The sequence below is a fragment of the Urocampus carinirostris genome, chromosome 2 (genome assembly GCF_059441175.1).
Source record: "Urocampus carinirostris isolate Australia breed hairy pipefish chromosome 2, RoL_Ucar_1.0, whole genome shotgun sequence".
Classification (NCBI taxonomy): Eukaryota; Metazoa; Chordata; class Actinopteri; order Syngnathiformes; family Syngnathidae; genus Urocampus; species Urocampus carinirostris.
This window is the reverse complement of record NC_142350.1, coordinates 65,074,022-65,093,355: the sequence shown is the minus strand read 5'-3', so window position 1 is coordinate 65,093,355 and position 19,334 is coordinate 65,074,022. Positions and strand designations below refer to the sequence as shown.

At 38.9% G+C, this 19,334-nt stretch overlaps 1 long non-coding RNA gene across 1 annotated transcript; it reads left to right on the top strand.

The window, feature by feature from the left end:
• Nucleotides 1-775: 775 nt before the first annotated feature.
• On the top strand, nucleotides 776-6,815 carry LOC148372999 (uncharacterized). Its single transcript, XR_015849665.1, has 4 exons — nucleotides 776-925; nucleotides 1,126-1,200; nucleotides 6,495-6,559; nucleotides 6,624-6,815. It is a non-coding gene; the product is annotated as an uncharacterized LOC148372999 (long non-coding RNA).
• The last annotated feature ends 12,519 nt before the right edge of the window (nucleotides 6,816-19,334 follow it).

Below are 19,334 nucleotides of genomic sequence, written 5' to 3'. Positions count from 1 at the left end.
TGATCGAACCTTCCTGTGTGGAGTTTGCATGTTCTCCCCGTGCTTGCGTGGGTTTCCTCCGGGCACTCCAGTTTCCTCCCATATTCCAAAAACATGCAGCTCAGATTAATTGGCCGGTTCAAATTGTTCCGAGGTGTGAATGAACGAGCGAATTGTCTGTCTCTGTGCCCGCGACTGGCCGGCAACCAGTTCAGGGTGTCCCCTGCCCACTGCCTAAAGATAGATAGGATGGGCTCCAGCACCCCTGCGACCCTACTGAGGATAAGTGGTGCAGATAATGGATGGATAGATGGACGTGACAAAAGGTTTTTTTTTCTGAGAAATTTGCATTATCGAATATTTGGTTTGGACACCGATGATAATAACACATGCAGTAATATATTTTTCCTACAAATTTCAAAGAAAAAAACAATCAAAATGTTCTAAGCAAATGTGAGATATTTTTCAATATAATAGTGAATAAAATCACCGTCTCCTCAATCCCCACGTGCACATTAATGTGATGAGTTCAGTGACTCATAAAAATTAAAAAAACGCCACCTTTCACAACAGAAAAGAACACAGCAACCAGAAATAATCCACAGGGTCCAATAAAAGTCAGATTCATATTGCTTGCTCAACCCGAAAAATCCTCTGCTTGCATTTTTGTGTGCAGGCGAGCATTGGGCATCATGTCATTCATGCGGTACACTCACTGGGGCGTTCTGCTGCGTGAGCTGGAAAATAGGGAACTCCCACGACACCTGAACTCATCACCGCTGGGACCAGGAGCATTTAAGCGTGAACGTGTATGCGCGCGTTTTCTTAAACGAACTATTATTATGTTGTCTCTTAATTAATAAAAATAAATAAATTTAGTCCATCACCATCAAGCCAAAGGCAAGCGAGGAGCTACAAAATGTTCCTAAAACAACTTTAGGTGCAAGTAAGTACTCTTATTTGAACTTTTGTAATATTTGTTTTTATTGACAAGCCAACGTTAGCTTAACCCGCTAAGCTAACGAGGCTAGCATGATAACATAACATAATTAATACAGCCTGCGAAACCACTAGTCAAGACTGAATTGAGTCAAGAGCACGACACACCTCAGTACTAACCTACTATTTATTATCTCACCAATTTAGACTAACCACTAAGGCACCACAGTATTGCAGTACAGACGCTGCCCTATTTACGAACGAAGTTCCGGACGGCCGTTCGTAAGTTGAGTTTGTTCGTAAGTTGCTTCAGTGCTATATTTTGTATGTTTATGGTTTATATAAGTATGTTTAAGGTTTGTATAAGTAACCTGTATTTTGTTTTGAAACTGAAAAATAAACGTTTGATAAAATAATATCCTCTATAACGTTAAAAAGCAGGCTGAAAGATAAAGCATTGTACTGAAAAACAAAGTTACACATTAGGTGTTGACATTCGGTGGTCTGTAAAGCCCTTTAAGACTCTTAAGACACGTGAATATTCTATGAGACAGTAGTGGCAAGCGCCCTCTTCTATGCTGCAGCGTGTTGGGGAGGCAGCAGGGATGTGATTTTTCCGCTAATTCGCGGAATTCCGCTTTTTTTATCTCCAAAAATAAAATTTTAAAATTTCCGGTGTTTTAATTGGTAAAAAAAAACGATTTCGTCTCGACAGCATGCCATTTGAGTGTTTCCGTAACTGAAATGAAACGTACTTGCGATTGGTTGAAGTCTCGTGTTGACCAATAAACGCGCTTGTTATAGGAGTGTGCCATTGTTCATTTCTCACACGTTTTTGCCGGGTGTTTAAAGAAAGATGTCCGTGATCGAACGCAAAGATGCTCCGCGAGCTAAAGAAATTGATAAGATTGTAAAAAACAAGTTTCGATGGGACTGGTTGGAGAAGGAATTATCTACGAATGTTGGAAAGAAGACTGTGACGAATTTGTTCAATGACTTTATTCGGAAGATCGATCGTGCCGGGAAAGCACTTTGCATTTGGTGTCATGATACCATCGACTATGGTGGGAGAGGTTTCAAAGCTCTTGAAAGTCACGCAAAGAGCAAAAAACACGTGAAAGAACTCCAGTCAAGAACGACAAATTATTCCATCGCTGGAAGTTTCGGTGCCCAAACGAAAACTCCAAAACTTTACGGCCTCCATCCCTTATTGACATCACAATCGGAAGCGGTAATAAAGAGACGTGATCCACCCCAACAACCTGTACCAGTTGCTGATAGAGTCGTGAATTTTGAGGTAGGTGGTAAACTTTTCAAATTTATTTGACAGTTTTCCCATTTTTTTCGAAAATATTATAACGTAATAAAAATGGCCATAAATATTTAACAATTACAATAATAGATTTTCATGTGTACATTACACCAACACTTTACTGTAGGGCCTATACTTATTGTACTTTCATTTATCAAATACTTGGATACGCTGCTATTAAAGAAATAAATTATTACATTTAAAATATGATTTAGGAAATTTAAAAATTTTAATGTGACTGATTTTGAGTTGACTTAAACTGTAATTTTATATGGGATAGTTCAATATACATTGAAAATTTATGCTGTTGTCTTGTCTATTTCTTTGTCATCTGAGTGCATTGAAAGTACTTAAAAAAACCCATGAGCTCCGGGGGGGGGCTTCGCCCCACTTTTCCCCCCACCAGGGCACTGCCCTGGTCCTACCTGGTTTCCCCCCCCCCCCCCAGCTAGCAATCACCCCCCCCCCCCCCGCTAATTTTCAGATAATTTCACTTTGGTCAAATCACATCCCTGAGGCAGCGTCAAGAAAAAGGATGCCTCTCGTCTCAATAAACTGGCTAGGAAAGCGAGCTCTGTTGTGGGCAAAGAGCTGGACAGCCTAACAACAGTAGCTGAGAGACGAGCACTGAAAAAGCTGAGGTCAATCATGGACAATCCATCGCATCCACTACACAGCATTATCTCCAGACAGAAGAGCAGTTTCGGCGACAGACTGCTGTCACTGTCTTGTACTACAGACAGACTGAAGAGATCTTTTCTTCCTCATGCCATGAGGCTCTTTAACTCCACCCGGCAGAGTAAAGGCCCACATTAAACCACACCACCTACATTGGATATTACCGAATCTTACTGCAATATGTATTCTGTGTAGCACTATTTAGTTACTCTATATAACACGCTACAGTGGGCATTTGCACGTCACACTGGGTATTTGTATATTGTATTCTTTTGGCTTTATTATTGTACTGTTCTCAGCTCAGGGATGCTGCTGGAAATGTGAATTTCCCTTAGGGGATGAATAAAGTATCTATCTATCTATCTATCTATCTATCTATCTATCTATCTATACAAATAAACATGACGTGACTTGACTATAAAGCTAAATAAAGTTAAGTTTAACTTACTTTTGGAAGAGTTAGGTGACTTCCTCCTCCGTGGTAAAAAGTGGACGAAAAAAAAGCGATCCAACCATTTTCTCAACCGCATCAAGCTTTCTTATTCCACTTTCATTTCAAAAGAAACTCTTTACACTTAACACCAACCATATTGAATGGATGCATGAGATATTAAACAACAAAAATGTCAAAGTTCTTAGCGCGCTAGAGATAAAGTGCAGTGTGTTTACACACGAACTAGAAAGTATAATTCGGGGTGGATGCTGGGTGACCTCTCACAGCGCCACCACAAGCCGGTAGCGGCGGAAAGAAGCACGGCAGTACTGTCCTTACATAAAGGTGCACAATACAAAATTGAACTTACAGCAATGTTCGGATATTTTTTTCGACATCCCGAAAAAAATGATCGTATCTACCGTTTTGCGTAAGTCGAATGGTAGTAAGTAGAGGAGCGTCTGTATAGTAGAACTCCGGGATATGACATTAATCCGTTTTGAGGTGGGATTTGCAAAGTAAAACTGCCGTATAGCGGGTGATAGGAACCTACGGTAGCCTAACTATCAAATTCCTTTTGAACCATCGTACTTAAGATAAAAACATCAAACTAACCAAATAGTGTATAGTAAGAAATACTTACCATATGTTCCGGACTATAGATTACTTTTTTTTTTTCATAGTTTGCCTGGATTGCGATTTATACTCTGATAATTTATCCGTGAAATTTTTAACAAATTATTTCAGGGTAAAAAATTCAGATGTTATGATTAAACTAAACTGCAAGAGGGCACTCTAGGCCCATGTTAATAATTTTAAAATTGCCGGTGTTGTCCCTATCGCGGGGGTCTACTGTATTTCATTCTGTGTTAACTTGATAACGAGTCAATCAAAATAAAAGTTAGCAATTGCATTAAAAAGGCATCTCAGCTCATTTCTTAATAATATCGACGTTTATATTTTCTCGTTTCACAAAAATTCACCCAGTGATCTCTAAGCACTTTCGTTATAAACGCTAGCGAGCTGTATTAACTGATGGTCTTGTCTTAACAGAGAGTAATTTAATATTATTAGCGCTTCAGTGTCCCAAAAGAGCAGTCACCCAGGTAGTGCTGAGTTTGTGCAACGCTAATACCCAGGCTAATAGCGGCTGGCAAGTTGAGCTAACACCAAGCTAATAGCGGCGGTGAGGGACAGGGCTGGCACCACCGCAGGGACGTGCCCGCCATTCTTCTTAGCCTTGGCGGAGGGCCCTCATTTCCCAGTTCGTAATTAGTAGCCATTGACGACAACAATGCTAATAATTAACCAAAACAGGCTATTCCCCATGGCATGTGCTATGTACCATGATTGTTTTCAAGTTGTCATTGCAGATCAGGGCCACACGCCGCTTTGAGTTTGTAATGGCGACAAATTTCAAATTGTAGCTCTACGTTTCTCCTACAGTAAAAGTTAATATTTATAAATGTAGCAAAGATTTAGCTTTATTTTATATTATATGCCATTGGCCACCATTAGGAAAGACTGGAATATGGTTGGGATTCTATTTGTCTTGTGTACTATGAAAACAAATAAACTAACACATCTTGACTTTTTTGTGGATCTTTGTCGCGAGAGTTACTCACAGTCAATATTTGGACTGACCACAATTCTACATACATTCATAAATGCTGATAACAAAAGAGCTTAAATCGGTTAACTGCTTTTTACTGTATATACCGTAAATTCCAGACTATAGAGCGCACCTGATTATAAGCCGCACCCACCACATTTTAAGAGGAAAACCGATTTTGTACTTACACAAGCCGCACCTGTATATAAGCCGCATGCGCCCACATTAAAAAAATGTAACACAAACACAAAATTAACCCAAGCCCGACTTTAAGTCCCGCGATTGAAACTGGATGTCCTTCATAAAAGTACACAGTCCAAAAATAACAGCCGGCAAAATGAACAGAAAATGATACTGGTACTTAAGGTTTGATGCAGACCTGCTGAGTCTGGGTCCTGTTGAAAGTAATCCAAGGAAAAAAGTGTATATTTCCAAAGGTAAGGGTGGGAAAAATATATATCCACTATTGTCCGCCGCATCCACAAACACTCACTTTTACCGGTCCCCACTTCCCGTCACACCGCGTTTGTTTTGCCCCTTCTTTTTTACCCGCCCGTGCAAAACATATCAGAAAAAGTGTCTGAAATAAATACATTACAAAAATGTACAGTTGCAAATACATAGTATACATGGTTACACATATTTACAAAGAAAGAAGGTACACCGAGAGAGTTTTCAAAGCTTTAATAATAATAATATAACTTTCATCCCAAATGGTGCCTGTGACAGGGCAGTTAATGGTAGCAACATGCTCGCAACACAGTAAACACTTAAAAATCATGGTAAACCGTCCTCATCTTCGTCCTTAGAACTGAAGCCATCAAGGTCGTCTTCCTCAGTGTCGGAAAGAAACTTTGTCATATAGACGTCGTCCCACACTCCCTTATTCCAAAACACGCTAGCAACACGCTCGCTCCTTCTTTATCGGACTGCTCGATTGCTTTTAGCTTGAAAGCTGCGTCATGTGCCTTTCTTTTTGCATTTTGCATGATGAGGGTATGATTACGCTAATTTAATTTATGCACAAGCCAAGAAGTTGCAGTCTTCCTCGGCGCCTATATTCCACCGGTCTAAATCTTACCTTTTGTACTCGAGCGCCGCTGGCGGCCATTAGAAAAATTACATTAATTGGCCGCATCACTGAATAAGCCGCAGGGTTGAACGTTTGGGGAAAAAAGTAGCGGCTTATAGTCCGGAATTTACGGTATCTTAAAACCACTAATGTTTAAAAGTGACAGTATTGTTGTGAAAATGGCCGATCATTTTTCTGATGAATGTTTGCACTTTGCAGTTACCCTAATAAGAGGCACTGAATGCTCACTCCTACCTATTTATTACCTTTAATTAAAGTAAACTGTAAACCTGACAATTTTTGTTTTCTTAATAGTCAACCAAACCATTTGCTTTCTTAATGTTACAAGATCAGCAAAACAGGTTAATAGTAAATATCTTTACCAACACCTATTTAACCATCTATAACCTTATCTTTGCATTTAGGGGGTAATTAATTTTGTATTCAAGCCATCTTTACCTCTTTTTAGTGTGATGGGCTTCCTACCAGCATAAGGGTTCCTGACGAAAAGCCTCTGGTGTACATGTTTGCTAGGTAGATATTAGCGCTGACAGAACGTGTAGCTAATTGCTAATTGTGCGTCTCATTAATGTTGGAGGTGACAGGTGTTGTGAGCATGCCGTGCCTCCTTTGCGCCGCTTCTCCCGCGAGTTTCCAACTTTCCCTCGGCACCTGATGCTACCGAACTTCCATCTTAATGGCTCCCTCGAGAAGGTCCCGTCGGGGGTCCCGTCCCTGGAGCCTAGCCTTTTGGATACTGTGTTTCGGCAACAGGCACAGGATAACTCCCTTGACCTCACACAGTGGTAAGAAGGGCTTTGTTTGCATTTTGTTGAATATTGAGGAACTTGAGTGTAGGCCAGGGCGATATGACAAACATTCTTATCAAGATATGAAATTTCTTATCAGTCGATATAAATAATTATCACATATCTTTTTCTTTCACATTTGAAAGTCTATTTTTTGCCCCTGAGGGAAAGTTGACAAAACCAGATTTTGCTTTATCCTATCTTTAATGTCAGAACAAAGAATCATGGTGACCAACTACTACTCAGCATTTTACAAATAGACAAAATTAAAAGTTAACAAAAGTAGGCGATCCAAACGGAGAACATTGCACATAACCTAAGGTAGATCTGCAATCCCCCAAAATAAAATCACCATAAATCCGAAAAATTTAAATTTACACTCCGCAACAAACATGTTAAAGCTTTTATGTGCGATCAGTCTTAGTGTCTTAAAATGTTAATAGAAAATAACATGTTGCTGGAAAAAACTATAATGAGCATTGGCTGCTGTTTGGGCTCAACACTCAAGGGCCTGGTGCTTGGCCTGCTAGCATTCGTTTGGGGTTGATTTGTTTTTAATTCTGGATATTCCAGCAGGTGATATTGTTTTAAATGATGGACCAAATTTGTTGTATCGTCTTGGTGGCCACACGTTGTCAGCAAAGTTTGCAACAGGCGCTGCTGCCTTGTTTTTTTTTTTAATCAAATTCTACATTTACAAAATACATCCAAACAACTGAAGAAGGGCTTCTCCTGACTTCAACTCTCAGTCTGTAAATACCTCCAAACAACTGAAGGGCCTCTCCTGTCTTTGACTCTTTTGACACTCACCGGTACACCATGCTAGTAACAGGTTAGACCCCTTTTTGCCTTCAGAACTGCCCTAATTTCTTCATAGCATAGATTCAACAAGATGCTTGAATCATTCCCCAGAGAGTTTAGTCCATATTGACATTATGGCATCACACGGTTGGCGCAAATTTGTTGGCTGCACATCCATGATGCAAATCTCCCGTTTCACCACATCCCAAAGATCTACCTTATAAAGATCTGGTGATTGTGGAGGTAATTTGAGAACAATGAACCCACTGTCATCTTCAAGAAACTAGCCTGAGATGATTCCTTTTTTTATGACATGGCGCATTATCCTACTGAATGTAGCCATCAGAAGTTGGGTACATTGTGGTGATAAAGGGATGGACATGGTCAGCAACAACACTCGGGTAGGCTGTGGCGTTGCATTGATGCTCACTTTGTACCAAGGGGCCCAAAGAGTGCTAAGAAAATATTCCCCACACCATTCAGCACCACCACCAGCCTTAACCATTGATAAAAGGCAGGATGGATCCATGTGTTCATGTAGTTAACTCCAAATTCTGACCTACCAGCCGAATGTTGCTGCAGAAATAGAAACTCAATAGACCAGACAATGTGTTTTTCAATTTTCTATTGTCCAATTTCAATGAGCTTGTGCAAATTAGCTGAAAGGAGTGGCACCCGGCGTGGTCTTCTGCTGCTGTAGCCCATCTGCCTCAAAGTTTGACGTCCATGCTCTTCTGCCTACCTTGGTTGTAACTGGTGGTTATTTGATTCACCGGTCCCTATCTATCAGCTCGTACCAGTCTGGCCATTCTTCTCTCACCTCTAGGATCAACAAGGGCATTTCAGCCCACAGAACTGATGCTCACCGGATATTTTTTCTTTTTCAGACTAGTCTCTGTAAATCCTAGAGATGATTGTGCTTGAGAATGCCAGTAGAGCTACAGTAACTGAAATACTCAAAACAGCCTTTTTGGCACCAACAACCATTCCACATTCAAAGTCACTCAAATCACCTTTCTTCCCCAAACTTATACTCTATTTGAACTGCTGGAGATTGTCTTGACCATGTCTACATGCTTAAATGCACTGGGTTGCTGCCATTTAATTGGCTGTTTAGAAATTACGGGTTAACGTGTAGTTGGACAGTTGTACCTAATAGAGTGGCCGTCAAGTGTTTATCGACTTTTTTGAACCACCAATCTCTGAACTAATTTTCATAGTAGTGTTACTATCTATACAGGATTCCCCAAAGCTCTTAAACACTTCAAAAAGTCTTAAATTTGATAACAACAGATTAATAATTCGTCCACAAGTCTTAAATTTATCTCATTCTTATCTGTGTAATAGAACTAATAACTTTATAAGTAAACTAACGAAAGTATCGAACGCTGTGACGTAAACCTGTTTTTAATTTTCTGTGACTTTATGAATCTCTGACAATAAATGTATTGTGTCGGTCGGAAAATCCATAACTCGCGTTTTCGGAAATGGAGCTTTGCATACAGTCAGTCTCTAACCCGCTGTTGTCGTCAAAGTAACTATGGAACGCAAGAGTAGGTTTAACCCGTTGAGTTATTTAAAGTCTAAGTGGATTCAGGCTGTATCAGGAAATGAGTGGGAGGGGTCGCTCAGCTAACCGCTGAACCCTTTGCGGCATTGCAACGGCGGCAGCCTGGGGAACCGTCATTTTTATTTGTCTAGACTATACAACGCTTATTTGGAAAGATCACAATTCTACATTTACTTTAAATAGTATGAATTTAATAAGTGGATAGCACCAATATAAATACATATAAAGGACGTCAGATGTGTGACATTCCATTTCATCTGACAATGAGTCTTTAAGATATGTGGACAATACATGCTAAATCAAAAATTATTATTTTTTTTTAAACTGCTCTTATATACAAACCGCCAGAGTTCGTTGGTATTTGAGTGTATCAGTTAGATATAGACTTCAGATATTGCTCAGATATCAGTCGAAAAGGGAAATAATTGTATTTAAAACCTCAGATAACAGAGCAGTTTGATTTCAATTCTTTATCTGATCTTCTAACTGTAATCATCTGGACGTAGTAAAAAATACTTTGTGGACAAAAGAAGTTCTTGGTCTCTGTTATCCATAGATAACCTGAAATTGAGAGAAAAATTAAGGTTGGGAATGTGAGCATGAATCGACTAGAGCAACCAGAATTGTCAATATCCACACTGAATTATCGATATTGTATTGGAAGTAAACAAAGTGTTATCGGGACTTTTTATTAAATTGAATCGTCTTATTTGCATTGACAACAACATAGTAAACAATTCATTCAACAAGCTTGGACATACCACTCCGGGTTAAACAAGTAATGAAAGTAATGGTTTTCTAACGATTTAGTCTTCTTATTTTTTATTAACTTCTTCCTTCAAGTAGGAACTTTCTCAGCTGCCTTCAAACATGCTGTGGTCAGGCCTATTCTTCAAAAGCTTAAGCTTGGCCGCTCAGTTATATCTAATTCTAGACCTGTGTCTAATTTGCTTTTTTTTGTGGTTTTTGAAAATATGTTTTTACCCAATTGCAGTCCTTCCTTGAGGATAACTCTGTCCTTAAGAAGTTCCAATCTAGGTTTAGATCAGTCTTTACTTTTAAAGTTGCACAATGTCATTGCTCTGTCCATGGATGCCAAGTGCCCTGTTGATGTGCTACTCAATCTAACGGCAGCCTTTTTCAGGGTGGACCCTGTAGTCCTCCTTTCATGTCCAAGTAATTATGTCTGAATTCATGGCACATATTACATCATACTTATCTGGTAGGACCTTCTCCGTCATGCTTTGTGACCTGTTCTATATATTATATATTGTTGGCCCTATACTCTTTTTGTTGTATATGTTACCACTTAGGTCAATTATTACCTGACACTACCTTTCTTTTCACTGTTATGCAGACACTATACAAAGCTATCGGACAGTAAAGCCAAACAGTCATGATCAAGGTTCTTGTGTTTGATTGTATTGTTAATATTAAGCAGTGGTTGGCCCAAAATGTTCATTATTTAAACAGACAAAGCTGAATATATTGTGTTTGGGGATACCATGACGGCCAGCATCGGCACCCTGTTTTTAAAATGTATTTCAACAGTCAGAAACCTGGGTGTGACTTTTGACGGTCACCTCCAGTTTGCCAAACATATCAACAATGTTGTCAGGATGAGCTTCATTCATCTGCGTCTTCTAGCCAAGGTAAAAGTGTTCTTAAACCTTCCTGATTTGAGAAATCTATCCAAGCTTTAATAAGCTCAAGGTTAGATTTTTGTAATGCATTTTGTTGGCATTTCCTAAGTCTTCCCTCAGTCGACAAGACGCCACTGTCTGTCTTTTAACCAACACCTGCAGACATGCGCATATCTCTCCTGTTTATTGGTCCCATCATCGGCTCCCTGTCTTTACAGAATTTATTTTAAACTTTTAATGTTTGTTTTTAAAGCTCTCAACTAGGACTGAAACGATTATTTCAATAATCAATGAATCAGCCGATTATTCTTACAATTAATCGATGCATTGGCTTTTTAATTTAATTCTTGTATTTTTGCAGCCTTGTCGATTCCCTTAAAAATTGTTAACTTTGTTTCTTGATGAAACGGTCAAACATTGCAAAGTTGGATACTTCATGTCAATTTTGTTTCTAAATGAATCAATGTTAAATATTTTGGTTATTTAAAAAAATGTACCATAATTTTTTTATAAAAACCGTCTTGGACCATCCGCCCGACCAAAGCTGTACTACTAATCTCGGAGTCACAACGGAATGGTGTGCACTCTTATTTGCATTGATTTAACGTACCTGGTGGCTCATAAATCATTTGATTTATGGTTACCCTTCTCAAGGTTTCTTCATTTTCCTCATGTTGAGGTTGTTGAGTTTTTCCTTGGCCTTATGTAGGTTTTAGATCAGGGGATGGTGTTATAATAGTCTGAGGTTTGCAATATTATGTGTTTTGTGCAGCCCTTTGAGACTCTTTGTGATTAAGGGCTGTACAAATAAACATGACTCGACTTGATAAAACGAATCGATGATCTAATTAGTTTCCAACGCTTTTAATCATCAATTTTATTCATTAGTTGTTGCAGTCCTAATCATACATAAATTACAGTAAATACACAAACTGGCGGCAGAGCAGGTGAGTGGTTTTCGCGTCTGCCGCACAGTTCTGAGGTCATGGGTTTGAATCCAGCTACCAGCCTTTCTGTGTGGACTTTGCTTGTTCTCCCTGTGCCTACGTGGTTCTCCCACATTCCAAAAGCATGTATGTCAGGTTAATTGGCCGGTCCCTAGTTGTATATGAGCGAGTGAGTTTTCTGTCTCTGTGTGACCTGCGACTGGCTGGCAACCAGTTCAGGGTATCCCCTGCCCACTGCCCAAAAATAGCTGGGGATGCTTTCTTGTTTTTGTTTTTATCAAACTCTAATTAGCCAAAAATGGCTCCAGTCAGGTGAAGATGAGGGGGCTCTTCTGTCTACAACTCTTTTAGTATGCTTTGAGTGGGTCTGCTGAATGTCCTTTGTCTCCTTTTCGCTCATTTGGCCTGTCCTCGTCACCTTCTTCGTCTCCTGAATGTTGGTCTGGAACTCGCATTTTTATTGCTTTAGCGCCCCTATTTTCTCCAGTTTTATTGGGGGGGGGGGGAGCGGGCGGTGGGGGATAGTAGTTACAGTTTGAATTATCAACTTTTCTAGAATGTTTTTATTACTTGTTTTAACAAAATTTATATGATGATAATTATTGTTAGGCCGAGCAGATTCTGTCTCTGGCTCGCTGGCTTGTCCTCTTTAACGCACACTCAGGCACTCACGCAAACACGCAAGGAATCATCATCATCTTCATCTTGGTCTAATTGGATTACGCCAGTAAGTGTGTTCTGAGTGTGTGTGTGTTCCGGTAATTGAGTCGGCCTTGTTGGTCAGTGGGGAATTGAAGTGTTAAATCCAATTCCGGATTGGTAGCTCTCGTTTAGAGTGTGTAGCGTTAGTAGCGACCATATGTCACTTGTTCTGCCGGTGTGAATATGGATGAGACACCAGAAGTGGAAGTTGCAGAGAACGCGCAGCTATCACTTGACGCTCATTTGTCTGCATTGAGCAAGTGGGGTGGCCAACACCAAGTAAGAGTGGAGCCCTAATGAAGATGAAAGTGACTCCGTAGGGGTTGGACTCTTGATTTCTTTTTCACCCAAGTGCCATATGTCCTGATGATAAATGCCATTTAGTACTTGGCTATTTATGAGGGAAGTGTAGCCCTTTATGTTGGCAGATATTTGCACACGTAGATCCTACAAAAGGGAGGCTGTTGGATAAATAGGCAATGATTAAAAGCTAGTTAGCATCAGGTTCTGGTGTCTAATGCAGGAGTCTCCAACCTTTTTCAAGTTGAGAACTACTTTAGTTACACATTAGCACAAAGGGCACCCTGTTTGATATGCATTCCTAAAATAACTTAGCACATAATTAGAAGTTGGAATTGTCTTTATTGTCATTGATATCTTTGTCATTGTGTGCAAAGAAATCAGACATGGCACTCGAGGGTAAAACATATAATGTATAAAGAGAAAAGAGACGACTATCAGGATGAATAGGCCGAAAAATAATAATTGCATTAATATGTTGTTACTATGTTATTACCAGGGTAATTATTGGAAGTAGGGTTAAATGCATATAGTCAACCACAAAACATGATTTTACTTGAAAATCAAAATGACCCAGCAATGGTGAGCTATTTTCAAAACAGATCCAGGGGCACCTCAGCTGTCCTTCAAAGGCACCTTGGTGCCCTTTGGAGACCCATGATCTAGTAGTCTAACCTGATGGTGGACTAACACTCTTCTTTACTACCCTGCTAAAGCATATTTCCTCCTGTCCACACTCACATCCATCTATGTATCGGATCAGGGAATGTTGTGATGGTGGTCTATGCAGCCCTTTGATACTCTTTATTATTGAGGGTAATAGAAATAAATGCATGTTGACTCCACTCTATCAAATCGTATCCAGGCCCAGTTGCCTCCAAAATATGTCGTCCTGTGAAGACACAAGAAAAAGTCATCATAGGCGGCCATATGTTTCGTCAGCTCAGAAGTGCTAAGTTTTGTGTAACATTTGACTTAAAGAAGTACTATATAAAAGTGTACCATATCTTCCAAACCACCAATTTGTGAATTCTAGGAACACCTAAATACCTATATCAGGAAAAAACTTACCTACTAAAACTAATCCTCTATTTGATCCAACTCTTTAGGTAGTTTTACGTGAACTGAACCAAATTGGGGTTGTTTTAATTAAACACATCGTTTTAGTTTGCCATGTACTATAAGACCCACGTTATTAGTTGCCATCTTTAGATGCGAAGGATGATTTGAAACTGACTTAAAAGGTATTCACCTAAGTTTTATAGTTTTTTGGGGGGTTTGTTTGGGTTGGTTTAAATTAAATGAATCATTTTTGCTAGATAGTTTTCAACCATGTCACCCAGTTTTGATGATAGTTTCTAACACAGCTAAATGTTTTTTTTTTTTTTTTAATTTGAAGGGTTGAAACAAGTCTCATCTCATTAGCTGCACCGCTTTATCCTCAGTAGGGTCGCGGGGGTGCTGGAGCCCATCCCAGCAATCATCGGGCAGTGGGCAGGGGACACCCCAAACTGGTTGCCAGCCAATCGCAGGGCAGACAGGGACAGACAACTCGCTCGCCCATTCACACCTAGGGACAATTTGGGAGAAAACCGGAGGAAACCCACGCAAGCACGGGGAGAACATACAAACTCCGCACAGTAGGTCCGGTAGCTGGATTTGAACCCACACAGGAGGTTCCCAAGACCTTTGAACTGTGCCGCACACGCGCTAACCACTGCGCCGCCGTGCTGCCTTTTGAAACAAGTTAAGTCATGTTTATTTGTATAGCCCTTAATCACAAGGAGTCTCACACACATATAGAAATTCTAGTTTACAGTGACATGAAAATAAATACAGCAAAAGGAATATGTCGATTTCATCGTCTTGATTACTTATCGTTAAATGAGCTGTTCTATTTATGCTGTTTTTTTTTCCGACAATGGCAACTTTTATGTCACATTTTCAGCCTGTAACTAAACTAATTCATCAAAATTGAATCGACACAAAACTTGTCCATCAAAAATGTTTATTTATTTTTTTAAACTACATTATAGTGCCTTGTACAGATAACTTCAGTCTTACGTCCACCTGTACTTAAGACCATGGCCAGCAGATCCTTCTCTTTGGAGGGGATGCTCATTTTTTTCCAGCAGATGTTTTTTTTTTTTTAGTTCAGTGTCTGGCTCCGCAGTGCCTAGCATTCCGGCAACACAAACGACAATTTTGTCTGCCAAGCCGGCAAGGCAATCCAACACTACACTCAGGAGACTTACTAGATAATGTCCTGGTAGCAGATAGCACCATTGTAATGGATTTATGACCGGTTGATCTGAACTGATCCTGGGCCTAAGTCGGATGCTGCATGTCATGAAAACTCAACTTTTAGATCAGCTACTAAATTAAGTGAAAATTATTTTTTCGTATAATATCGCCCATTTTTGTGAGTTATTTCAAACAGAATAATCAATTTTTAGCGAGTTGTTTAGTAAAAAAAATATCCAATATTAGTATTGTGTTTGTACAAAACAGTTCAGTTGTGTCACAATTACTTAAGTAAAAGCCCGGTCCAGTCTCGACCCATTTTTGGTTATTTTTGTAACAATTGTTTCAGGAGTGTGCTCCCTAAGTAGTTAATTCGGGCCCTTTAATAGATTCCTGCAAGTATTAAAAGTTCCTTTTGTGATAATGACATGAAGTGGAACTCTCATAATCATCAGCAGCAGCATCATCATGTTGGCGTCTCAGCTTGATAACTTTGTCTTTGATATCTTCACTCCAAGTCGGCGCACAACTACACTTCTGCATGTTGCTAATGAAGTGCGCTTTTCAGTAAAAGATGTGATCAATGACAAATCACTGAAAAACGTCACCCCGAACATGGAACAGTTCCGCGGGCCATCGAATCAATCAACGCACACCACAGCCTAGATCAATCAAAGCGTGAAAAGGAAGCGTATATTGTCAGTTTTATTGAAATATCACTCATCTCTTCTTCCCCCCTACTGCCAGCTCTGGAGGGTTTTTGAGAAAAGGAAGAAGAGAAAAGAGGAGGCGGGGGAAGAGTTTTGAGTGGATGCAGGGTGCCGTCTTAAAACTTTATGATACTGTCTTTAAACCTCTCACCCATCCCCCAGACACTTGGACCAATGACAGCTAATGTCTCCCTCCCCAAGAAAAAAACTTCGTGTTATAACCTGATTTAAACAGTGAGATTATAGGATGATTAATTCATGTTTGTCTTAAAAATATTAAAATTTTAAAGGAATAACATGTAATCTGATTATATATTTTAAAACGACCAACGATAAACACAAACAATTTAAGCTAAAATGTAATATTTCATTTAACAATAACTCTGCAAAGACATTTGCAAAATAATGATAAAGAATAATACAATTTTATCTGACAAGAATGGATGCAAATCTATAACTAGAAGTCGAGTCCTCTTTATTAGGAGTACATACATAAAATTCTGACGATTTTTTTTACAAGTATTTGTATTCAAATGAAATAAAATGACAGTATATTGTTCCCTTGAATTTTACTTGATACAAAAAAGTGCATAAAAACGGTCTTCTTACTATGGAACCATGATTGAGTGCAGCCTTTAGGTGGCGCACTTCTCTCACTCTACTTTTATACAATCTACCTTGACAGGCAAGACACATTTGCGCTTAATAAATTTGGGAGAACACAGAAGTAAAAACAAAAATCCCCCAAACTGTTTTCTCTTATTTTTGTTTTTGTTTTTGTTATCCCGAAAAGTAAACTGCAACATCTGTTGTAAATACATTTGGACACATTAGTGTGTCCTCTGAGGTTTTCTTGCTCGTCCCGGTGTGTGTATGTGTTTGTCACAACAGTTTGGAAACTAAAGTGACAACTTCTTCAAATTAACCGTTGCCAATATCAAACAAGCTTCATGTTTTTTAGTAAATAATCTCCATATACGCACCTTATACTGTTACTTTGTGAGTAGATTGATTGTTCAACTTGCGGGCCATTTGTTTGACAGTTGATTAAACTCTGTAATGCACTCTGATATACACTAACTGAAAACCTTTTAAAAGCTGATTTTCATTTTTATAATTATTGTGGAACAGATACAAAACAAAACAAATGGTTTTGTACAGAGTCCATTTCAAAAGAAAGTATTTTTACTTTGCGTCAATAATCCAATTTTCTAAAACTTTTTTAGTTCTGAAACTGTCACAACTTGCTTAGCTATATGTTTATTTACACTTCACCAAGTCTGATAGTGAATTCTGTCATTATTTTTTTATCTATATGTCAAATGTGAATTTGAAAAACAAATATTTTGAAGATGTTCCGGTTTTAACGAGAAAATAGCTAAGTAAATATAACCACATTTCAAAAAACAATTATTTTTTTTCCGAATGTATTAAAGTATTCAAGTCAAGTCATATTTAATTGTTTAGCCCTTTATCACAAAAAGTCTCAAAGGGCTGTACAGAACACAAAAACAACAAAAAATAACTAGTAAAATATAGCAACAGCTATATAAAATATTTTTGTGGGAACGGGAATACTTTCAGCAAAATATGGAAAAAGTAAATATGTAACTTAATTAATTTAATTCAAAAGTAGATTAAAATAATAAACGTAAATTCAAGTGCTTTAATAAACAGTAGCACATTTATAGCCCCAATACTTATCGTAACAGGCTCTGCAAGCATAATAATAGTAACAACAATAATAAAGTTAATAAAGTAATATAAGCACAGTAAGCCTAAATCCACTGTGTAATCACTATATCCTTAGGGATGTAGATGACACAAGAAAAGGCATCCGATATTATCTCACTCCCACACAATTTTTCGGGTACCAGAGACAAATTTTAGTGAGAAAATAGGGTAAACAGAAAGTCATCCTGAAAGATATAACATTTACAAAACGTTTTTAGATTCTACTCAAATTATCAAAAAAAACCCTACTTTTTTGTCCTACTTTCAGACATATTTTCCAGAAACCTCTTCGACTATAGGTGCAATTCAAATTTTTTTTTTTTTTTCAATAGAGGTAAGCAGGATTTAAAAATCAGGGCACATACAAGGAGGACCACACCGCCAATGCCCTCACAAGATGTTTTTCCTTTCCCTTTGCCTGCTTCCCTCTTAATTATTCCAATTATCACGGCACATGACAAAAAAGAAAAAAAAAATCCTGATTAATAACCAGCAGGATATTGTTATGGCAATTTGCCATATGGTGCCGGGACTTGCACGCCGTCACGATGCCGTCATTAGCGCCGACTAATGTTTGTCGCAGGCGCGCAGCCGTGACGAGCGCCGGTCCCTCTCACCTTGCAACCTCCCCAATGGGAGGCTTGCATCATAAAGAAATAGGGGGGCAGGACTAGTAAAGGAGGCGGACAAGATTGCTTTGTATTCCTCATCGTCCGGAGCCGAAAAGGAGCACATCGGCACCTGATCTTTTAATCGCTACTATGGTCTCATGAGCTTCTTGACAACACATTCTACTGAAAGCGAAAGGTTGACTAAAGTGTCTTCACTGTTTGGAATGTAGAAAATCCTACTTAAGACGGTGGTTAATTAGTGGGTCACAAAATGTTATGTTGATGTCCTGTTTTTGAGTAGAGTGGACATGGCTTTAATTATTCTATTTAGGGCTAGAATAACAAATCAATAAAATGTATTTAAAACTTATAATTAAAAGCATTGGCTACTAATCTCACTTTCAATTTGTTGTGTCACACGATTTATGAACCACTAAGCACGTTAGAGCGCATCGAATTTTGTCGCAACATCAAGGGTTGTAGTATGACTTTAGTCCGCAAGAGGGGGCCTCCAGACCGTTTTTTTATTTATAAAAAAGGTCATACATTTTTTTTTTAATTTTCGGAACAAGGTTGCGGAGTGTTCATTTAAAATGTAATTCCGGATGAGTTGAATGTTTTTATTAAAATCACCATAAAGTCAGTAGCAGTATAAGTCGAACTATTCAGGTTAAGTTGCTGTCTCGTAAGTTTCCCTATGGGTCGGGCCTAAGAGGAAATATGCATGCTGCACCTAAACAAGGCACTTTGAGATTAGTGTTAGTGCTAGGATTACATATAGATTATGGGCATTTATTATGGGCCATGCAAAAAGTTAGGGTAGTATTTTCCAGCGGCAAATTATAATCAGAAGAACTTCCTGCAACTGAAAATGAAGCTACATGTAACTGTCATTTTACCTAAAACCTATAATGCGAGAAATGTCCCAGAAATATTTACACACGTTTTTTTCAGACCATGAAAACTGTCTGCAGTGCTTTATAAATGCACACACAAACTACTGCAATGCTCTCCTCTTCGACTACTGCAATGCTCTCCTCTTCGGCCTTCCTCAAAAGTCCCTCCATAAAATTCAGCTGGTTCAAAACGCCTCTGCTCGCATCATCACAAAAACATCTTCCCAGCAGCACATCACCCCCGTTCTCCAACAGCTACACTGGCTTCCTATTCAGCATCGCATCAGCTACAAACTGATCCTATATACATATATGGCCATTCACAACCTGGCTCCTCCTTAC